General features: G+C 53.3%; 1 protein-coding gene across 2 annotated transcripts in view; it reads left to right on the top strand.

Moving 5' to 3' along the window:
- Nucleotides 1-296: 296 nt before the first annotated feature.
- DAAM1 (dishevelled associated activator of morphogenesis 1) overlaps nucleotides 297-9,124 on the top strand; it is a 95,807-nt gene continuing 86,979 nt past the window's right edge. For both annotated transcript variants that reach the window (XM_054286753.1, XM_054286752.1), the window contains exon 1: nucleotides 297-352. The gene's annotated coding sequence lies outside the window, so the exon portion shown is untranslated. The remainder of the gene's footprint in view (nucleotides 353-9,124) is intronic.

The following is a 9,124-nucleotide window of genomic DNA, read 5'->3' as shown; positions in this document are numbered from 1 at the left end:
ACTCGCTCGCAGGGCCGGCGGCGGGCGGGCGCTGACGCCAGCGCGCCGGGCGGGGCGGGCGCGGCCCATTGTGGGCAGGGGCCGGGCGGGCTCCGCGCCGCGCAGCGCAGCGCCGCGCCGGCAGGTACGGCGGGCAGCGAGCCCTCCGCCCCGGCAGGAACGGCGGGCGGACCGGGAACAGCGAGCCCTCCGCCCCGGCAGGAGCGGCGGGCGGACCGGGAACAGCGAGCCCTCCGCCCCGGCAGGAACGGCGGGCGGACCGGGAACAGCGAGCCCTCCGCCCCGGCAGGAACGGCGGGCGGACCGGGAACAGCGAGCCCTCCGCCCCGGCAGGCACGGCGGCCGCGCTGCGGTGAGTCCTCCGAGCCCCTCGGCGCTCCTCCCCTCTCGGTTCGGCGGAGTGCGTTGCCTCTCTCCCGTAGCCCGCGGCCGTGCTGGGGAGGGATTCGGGAGAGCCGGCAGCGGGGCGGGGGACGGCGCTTTTCTGCCTTTTCCCCGCCGTGCGGAGGGAGGCGAGCCCGTGTCCCACCCCGCCCCGGGCGCTGCGTGGAGCTGTTGCCCTGAGGGGAGCCCCAGGCCCCGCGGCCCCCGCCCCGCTGCCGGCGCCCCGGAGCTCGGCGTGTCCCCCGGCGTGTCCCCCGGCCCCGGCGTGTCCCATGTCCGGGCGGTGCCGGGCAGGGGGCGCCCACGCGGGGGCGTGGGATGCGGGATGCTGCTGCTGCGCTGCCTTCTCCATGGCAACGCCTCCGGAGGCTGCTGCAGCCCCGGCGCCGGCTGGCACGGCGGCTCCCACCCCTGCGGCGGCTCCCACACCACCGATGTGACCCCCCCACGATGGGGCTCCCGCGGGCTTTGGGGGACCTCAGGCTCCTACAGCAGTTTGGGGCTGCACCATGGTGTGTATGTGCCGAGCCTGTGGTGCTGGTGTCGCACGTTTAGCTGCAGGCGTGCTCTTGTCCAGCCGATGCTTTGATGTGGGAGCTGGGGTGGGAGCAGGATTTTGGCATGTTGCGGTGTTGGGCTGTGGCTTGGCTACAGGCAGGTGTGTGGCACAGGTGGGGAGCTCGGGTCTGTCACTGGCTGTACTCGCCCGAAAATTCTGGGAGGGAGGATTCCGGTCAGGGGTCCACCTGGAGGAGGGACAATGCCCTTGCTGTGTGGAGCCTTGAAGGTTGGCACCCTCTGCCATTGGTGTGCGATGTTTGTGTTGGATCCTGCTTTTTTGCTTTTCCCGAATTCTTCACTGTGAACAGTGGGGTTTGGTCCCTAGGGTCTGCAATGCTCATGGCTTTCACACCACGCTGCCTCTTGAATTGGTGCTGGTGTGAAAGAGTCTGCATCTTTAAGTGATCAAGGTTAATTTAAGGCAAAGACAGATGATAACGTGACGATAATGTGCCTCCTGACAAAAGCCACGTGAATCGACAGGGCTATGCTACCAAACTGGGGATGGGGAGCTCCCTGTGGAAATCTGAGGCAGGTGGAAGATCACGGGGTGCAGCCAAGTCTCCTTTTCCAGGGGACGTGGAATCCATGTCAGATCAATACATTTCCCTGCTGGGGAGTGGGCAGCCCCTGGCATGGGGTGCCCTGGTGGTTCTGACCAGGCCTGAGCACTGCAGATGCTCGGCATTGTACAGCCAGGCAGCTTCTCCCGGCGGCACGGAGAGGGAGAAGCCAGCAGTTTCCTTTTTTTTCCCCTCTGGAGGTTGATTCTGATACTGAGTACAAAATCAAATGCTGCTGTGTATTAATGCCTCAGTGGTCAGCTGTAGTGCAACCTCTTATCCTCCCTTGCCAAAACCAATGTATTCCAGAGCTATCAGCATTCCCTGCCTGCCCCTCTTTGAGTCTCATTAGGAACAGAGGTGTCCTGCAGCATCTGGACCTTTTTCCACGAGCGCCGGAGTTTGTTTTGGCGTGCATTTCCCCCCAGACCCTGCGGGTCAGGCATCCACCTTGCTGTTCCTCGATTAATGAGTGACTCACCCTGCTCTCCCCATGGCCATATGCCGGGACCTGCCTCTGCTCTGACAGGATCAGGAAGCAAAAGCCAAAGTCCACGATCTCTGAACGCCCAATGCTGTGTGACACAGGGACAGGAGGAAGCAGTGACATTTCCTGGCCCTGGCTCAGCTGGTGTGTGGCTCTGCCCCTGGTGCCCTGACACGGCCCTGGGATTTTTGGGTCCAGCCAGCCAGGCGTGCACCCTGCTCCGTGCGCTGGCCTCTGCCCCGGGGAGGCAAACAGGATGGGTGAGGTGTAAAATCAGCGCTGAATCCGCTCCCCTGGGCTTGAAACGGAGTCAAACCGGTCTTGACCTGAGCTGGCTCCTTATCTGACCCTTTGTTTGTGGCAGGGGTGCAGGAGGGAGCAGGAAAGGACAGCCACGGCGGGCAGGCTCCTCCGGTGAGGACAGGCAGGACCTGGGGACAGCTGGTCTGACTGGATCGTGTTTATCTCCCTTTGCTTCTCTGCTTTGTTTTGGTTCCTTCCTCCACGCTTTCCCGCGCTGTCAGGTCACAGCTGAGGAGACCAAGGTAGTGGGGACATGGAGATGTTGGGCAGCTGAGCTTCCCAAAAATTCTGTTTGTCAGCCAGCCAGCAGCATGGCTCCTCTCGCTCCACCTTCCTGCTTTGAAGTTTCCATCCCTGGAAACTGGGGATCCCTGGCGTGCTGGGGATCCCTGCTGGGTCCATCCCTAAAAGCTGATGATGCACTTGGAGCAGCCCAGGTTGCACATTGGTGCATTTAAAACCTGAATGTGTTGCATGGGGATCCTGACAGATGCACCACCCAGAGTTGGTGGTCTGCCCATCCTCCTGCTGCACAGACACCCACTGAGCTGCTCCTACACGGCCACTTTTATCTCTGAAGTATTAATAAATGAAGCCAGCCTATTTCTGTGAGCCTTTTTAAGAGGCTGGCGGGGCTGCCTTGAAGGCTTGCTCGGCGCTGCAACTATTCAGAGCTTTTTTCCGCCTGTGCTCTAGCAGTCGATAAGCCAGGGCATCCAGCTGTCAGCTTTGCAGATTGCCAAAGCCTGCTCAGCGACATTTCTGCAGCCTTCGCTCACAAATGAGGATTTTGTTGGACGCTTTGGTTTCTGACTTGATGCTGGTAATTAAATATCTTAACTTGGCTTCAGAAAGCTGCCACTGCTGTGGAGTGACTGGTGAGGCCATGTGAAGCAGGATGTGCTTGTTCTGCTGGAATTGAGTGTGACCTAACTATGATTCTTCAACCTGCAATTTATTTTCTTATAAAAATATACTTTTTTTATATGAGCAAAACCCTTTTAAAGGGGAAGAAAAACCTTGTGTGTTACTGCTGTGCTGTTAAGCTTGCATGGACCTGCTGGGACAGCTGTTTATTTGCAAGTCGTGGCAGCCAAATGCTGTAAAATTCAAGTCATGTCCACATTGATTTTTTCCCCCCTCTCTCTTTTTCCCCCCTTTCTTAATCATATATGTACTTTTTGCTCATGCAACACAACAGATGTCTGTGCCATGCTGGGAAAAAAAGGAGCTGATCTGAGCAAAGGGCTGTAAATTGGGGCAGAAATACTGAATGCCTGATCCTGACTTGTGTGTTGGTTAATTTAGATGCTAAGTCACATAGATTTACTTGCTCTGTGTATTTAGCGTACTAGGGGATGAGAGAAACAGCTAGTTAAGGATTGGAAAGTCATTAAATATTCCAGCAGAAGCTCTTCTGAGTATTGCATTAGTTCCCTCACCCTTCATGACATATGCTTTGAGCAACTTAAACTAGGGGAAGGGGGTTGGAACCAGATGGTCTTTAGGGTCCATTCCAACCCAAACCATTCTGTGATTCAATGATTTCCAACTTTCTATTTAATGCAAAAATTAGAGGCTCCACAGCCCCTTGCCAGATACATGTTGTAATTTGCTGTTTGCCTTTGATTCTTCTTTTCTTTCTTCCTTAATTGGGAGAAAAGCTGTGCTGGTGCCTGCTTAACCCTCCTGCCCTCTCAGCAGACCATTTGCACTTGGTATCTTCTGTCCTTGTGGCATGTCATAATGTTCTGGCATTCACTGAGGAACCAGGAGTTCTGGGGTAGCACAGAAAATCTCAGCTCAGTGAGTCATAAAGCTTTCAGATCTTTGTGGCCACTGAGAAGAAAACCAGAGGAGATGGAAATGAGGGAAATGGCCCTGGCACACTGTAAGGACGTGGTTAGTTGACTGAAGAGTTTCAGGATCTGAGCTGACAGCACTTTGTTTCGTGATTGGTGTGGCCTGAGCACCAGCCACCTGAATTACAGCAAATTAACCAAATTAATGCCTGAAGTTGTCTGAACATCTGGCCTGTGCTTTCCTCATGGTGGGGTTGGGTGGGGTCATTCCCAAGGGCATCTGTCCCATGCTGTTCACAGGTCTGGAGCAACCTCTGTGCCCTCACATGAGTCTCTGATTACCCCATCCTGTTCGTGCTCCCTCCTGTGTTCACCCCCAGCCTTTTGGGGGCAGTTCATTGTAAATGCGTGACATGGAGGAGGTTTGTGCTGCCTGGAACACCTGGGAGACGAGGCTGCTCATGGTCCCTTCCTGAGTCAGCCAAACTGGATGGGGTGGCCCAGCCCAGAGGCCCTCACTGGTGACTCAGTGTGACCGTGACTCAGAAGGTTTCTCCATGTTCTTCTCCTCATGGCTGAGTTGCCTTGAGAAAAACTGTGTTCAAAACATTGCTGTGACCCACTGGAAGGGCGGTGTTGGATGGGTGTGTTCTTATCCACCAGTTTGTGGAAACCTGGGAATATTTATTTCCCTGTCTGCTCTGGGGTGTCCTGACCTGGAGGGGAACACTGACTTTGACCCTCATTCATGGATAAAGTTTCCTAAACTCCAGAATAGACTGGAATCCACTAAGGTGTGAAGTAGATTGTAGAGAGTAGTGCGGTGGATCACTTAGATGGGAAATTTAGGTTTTGGGGTTTTTAGTATGCTGTGGGTGGAAGCAAGATTGAGGGCACAGGGTGTTGTCCTGGGTTTCTTCTTTATGTTTCTTCTTCCTTCTTCACTTGGGTTTGGGTGGCATTTTGTAATTGGGCAGAAAAGTCTGCATTGCAGGCTTTTGGGGATCAGTTATTGGGTTAAAAAGGGAAATAATCAAGGATAAAGGGAAATAATCAAGGTTATTAATCGGATAGTTTAGCTTTAAAGGACATTGTAATGAAAGATTGTTGGCCATTTTTGTGGTGCTTTTCCAGCGTGCTGAGCCTGGTGTGGACAGCATGCAAAACCCTAGGTAAAATAATAACAATCAAGAACCTGAAGACCGAAAAAATCCAGTGGGTCTCTTTCCTGACACAAAACCTCTCCAGGAGGGTTTCCCTCGACAGGGGAACCCCTGGGAGGGCCCAGCTAGAGTCCCAGAAATCGGGGAATCAGCAGCAGACACCCCAGCACCAGCGAGCTGCTCATCATGCCAGTGCTGATGGGTGCTAATGTTGCTTTTCAAAGCAATGTTTATCTTCAAAGCTCTTCTAAGGTTGCTCTTCAAACCTCTTCTCTTTCTCCAGTACCTGCCACTTGCTTGGATTTTTATTTTTGTGTTTGGAGCTGGCTTGCAGGCTGGGAGGAGGCGCAGCAGCGCCTGGTGGCACGGCTGGTGAGAGCTGATGGCTGGAGACATCCTCTCCTCTCTTTCCCAACCCTGAGCTCCCAGCAGGGCCTGGCTGCTGGATGACTGAAGGATTATTTGCTGTGCCAGACAAGTGGCTTCATGTTTCCCTTCTGCATTCCTGGGGCTGAGCACTGCATAGCGATGTTGTGCTTTCAGCTACGTGCTGCTCACCTGAATCATGGCTCCCTCCTGGAGCCTGGGCTCTCCCTGTCCAGGCTGCCCTGTCCCTGTGTCACCGAGTGCTTTATGAGAGGTAATGAAATGAGGTGTGCAGGGTGTGGTGGAGGAGCTGCAGGAGTGTCCAGCTCTGTCTGTGACTGTTCCTGTGCTCACCACACCTCCTGGAGGAATGGTTTTCGGAAGCTGAACCCAGTGACCCAATTACCGACCTCTGTGTTTGGGCTGCTGCCAGGAATTCTGCACTGAGGCTCCTCATCGCCTTTGTGCAGGCCCTGCGTGGAAAGCAGCCGTGCCAGAGCTCAAAACAACTTGGCAACAGCCAGAGATGGTGAGATAAAGAGAGGGGAAGGACCCAGTTAATCCACCTGACCTGTGCCCATCCCTGGGGCAGCACAGTGGGATCTCCTGGTGTTCCTTGCTCCCTGCTGCTCCTCTTTCTCATGGGGCTTTCATCCTGTTACCCTGGCGATGGGCAGGGCTGCTGGCAGCTCCTGCCTTGGGGCAGCATGGCAGGAGGAAGCAATTCAGAATTGTGCCATTCAGAGGCAGGCTCTGGGGGGTGGTGTGTGAAACACCAGCAGCTGGGCTCTGTACCAATATGCAAAACTGAGCTACGGAGCTTGGCAGCTTTTGGGGAAAGCTCTGCAGGGTGTGGGTTCCTCCAATGCTTTGCAGGGATGAGGATCAGCTTGTCTCTCCTTCCAGTGAGCAGAGCATCCTCAGAGGTTGTAGGGTCGAGCATTTGAGGGCAGACTGTCACCAAGCAGGGAAGTCCTCACACTGGTTTTGGGCAGGAACACAGCTGTCCATACACTGAGGCTGCAGGGCAGGGCAGCTGGGACTGTGCTCTGCACCTGGGAACCAGCTTTGCACCACTTGGGCTGGGAGGAGATTTTTAAATTTTTAATTAAAAAATTAAATTTAATTTAAAAAATTATTTTAAAATAAATTTGTTGTATTTTATGTCATTAAAATAATGAACAAACCCTGGAGTATGAAAATGGGGGATGTAGAAGGGCATCGTTCAGGGGTGAGATCTGCAGCCACTCAGGTCTGAGGTGTGAGAAGGAGAGTACACTGTGTTACAGGGGGGTGTGGAAAGATGTTTTATGCTGTTCAGGTGATTTTCTAGCAGCTTGGTGGCTGTTACAGGCAAACTCTGTTGGCAGGCTTTCCTCCCAGCTCCAGCAGGGAGGAGGAGGAGGATGGAGGAACAGTCCAGAGACCATTTCCCCCACCCCAAACAATCAAGATTAATTGTTTGCTGTGGCATGGCCATGGAGGCAGCGCAGGAGGATGCTTTCTGTCTGTGATGTGTTATGTGACAGGAGTTCAGTCTGTGGTGGGTCTGCCCTGGTGCTGCTCCAGAGTATTTTTCTTTTTTTCAGACCTTTCTGAGGTGGCTTTCTGGAGCTGCACATCCATCTGACTTTTATCTAGCCATGAGGTGATTTTATTTTTTTGGGTTGTTGCGGGGTTTTTTGTTTGTTTGTTTGTTTGTTTGGGGTTTTTTTGGTGTGTTTTTTTTTTTTTTTTTTTAGTGCTTGTTCTTTGCTTGGCTTCAGCATCACCTTAATGAATGGTGCTTAGAGGAGCTGTGAACTCATGTCCCATCCTGGAGAGTCTGTGTCAGCTCTGCTCCGGTGCAGCTGTTTCCTTCAAGGATGCCTGTGTGGATGGGAGCCGCTGTAAATGTGTTTGTGCAAAGCTTTCCCTGCCGTGACTCCAGTCATCCTTCGTGTTCCTGTTGTTTCGTGCTGCTGCTGCTCCTGGAAACCACAGCACCTTCTTGCCAGGGCTGAGGGCGGGGGAGATGTGTCAGGGAAGGTGGGTGCCCTGTCGTGCCTGGCTTCCCCAGGAATCGCACGCCAAGGGCTCTCCATGGGCTGAGCTCTCCTTCCCTGTGCCCCCGAGGCACGAGCAGTGTCTTGGCTTGTGTGCCCAGTGCGGGGAAGAGAGGCTGCTCTGTGCCTTGATGTCAGGGCAAGCCTTTAGGCTGCCTGGTGTTTTCCAGCTGCCCTGTCTGGCTTGGCACCATTCCCCTGCATATCCCGTGCATTGCTTTCAGCTGCTGTGCTTCTGCAGGGGGACGCTCGTGTGCCCAGCTTGGTGTTGGATCTCATCCTGCAGCACAGGGAGAAAACAGCCCCACAGTGCTGCCTCCTTGGGTTTTCTTCTTCCACTGAGTCCTGTGAGCAAGCACAGGGCTCCTGCCATGCCCATCCCTGTGTCTAACTCCATGTAGGAGGCAGCAGGGTTAAGGCTGTCGGAGCTCTCGTGTTGTTCTGAGGTGCTGGGCGAGCGTCAGGCAGGAGAAAAGCTGAACTTGCAAATCTGTTCCTGGGCTCTCTGGTAAGTCATGCCAAGGACTGTTTGAACAGTGCTAATCCCAGGTGCCTCTGGAGCAACCTTGTTTACAGTGCCAGCGCTTCAAATGGGTGTTCTGACAGAAACCTTACGCAAGCCATTTGCTTACCAAAGCTCTCTGGCTCTGGGAGATTGGTTTTCAGACCTCAGTGTGTCACCTCCTTGTCCCAGCGTTTTAGAGACACCCTGCAAAGAGACTGGAACCTTTTTGGGGACCACCTGGATCCATTTACAAGCTCCATCTATTTTTCTATGGAGAGTGCTGCTGGCAAATTGCATGTGAGGTAGCTGGTGGCTCTGGAGGCACGAGAAATCCCTGTCCTTCACATGGAGCAGAAAGATGTTGAGGAAAATTGTTGGAGCATGCTAAATATTGTAATCCTTACAGTCAGTTCTGCTTTTGGGGCTGGGGCTTGAATTGAGCCTTTATGCTCATTTTTTTCCCCATTTACTTATGTATTAAATGCTGCACTTCCACTTAGCAGGTTCAGCAAAATTTGTCAGTTCTTAATTGATGCAGTGGTGGTCATAGCTGTGTTCAAACTGCAGTGACGTGTGACAGGCTGTGATTTGGGTTACCTAGTCATGAAATTGTGCCATTCCTTTAGCTGGCACACTAGGACTTAACCTTACATCCAGGCTTTTCAAGCCATTCTATAGCATGACAGCTTTCATCATGAGAAAAAGACAGTAAAGAGCGACTTTGGCCTCAGAATTCTCTGGATTGATTTCCAAAGGTTTGCTTGTAGTTGCATCACAGGAAGCTTTGTTGGTTTTGCTCTGGGGATGAGGCTGAGCTAGGTGAGAGACGTGTGAGACTGGTGATGATGTGTCTCGCAGCTGTAGCTCAGTTGCCTCATGTTCATGTTTTATTTTACCTTTGCCTTGTGGTTTGGACTGTGTTTTTCATTTTGAAAAGTCAAACAG

This window comes from Melozone crissalis, unplaced genomic scaffold (assembly GCF_028551555.1).
Source record: "Melozone crissalis strain CALT ecotype California unplaced genomic scaffold, PUWL_Pcris_2 ptg000056l_1, whole genome shotgun sequence".
NCBI lineage: Eukaryota > Metazoa > Chordata > Aves > Passeriformes > Passerellidae > Melozone > Melozone crissalis.
This window is presented reverse-complemented; position numbering and strand designations above follow the sequence as displayed.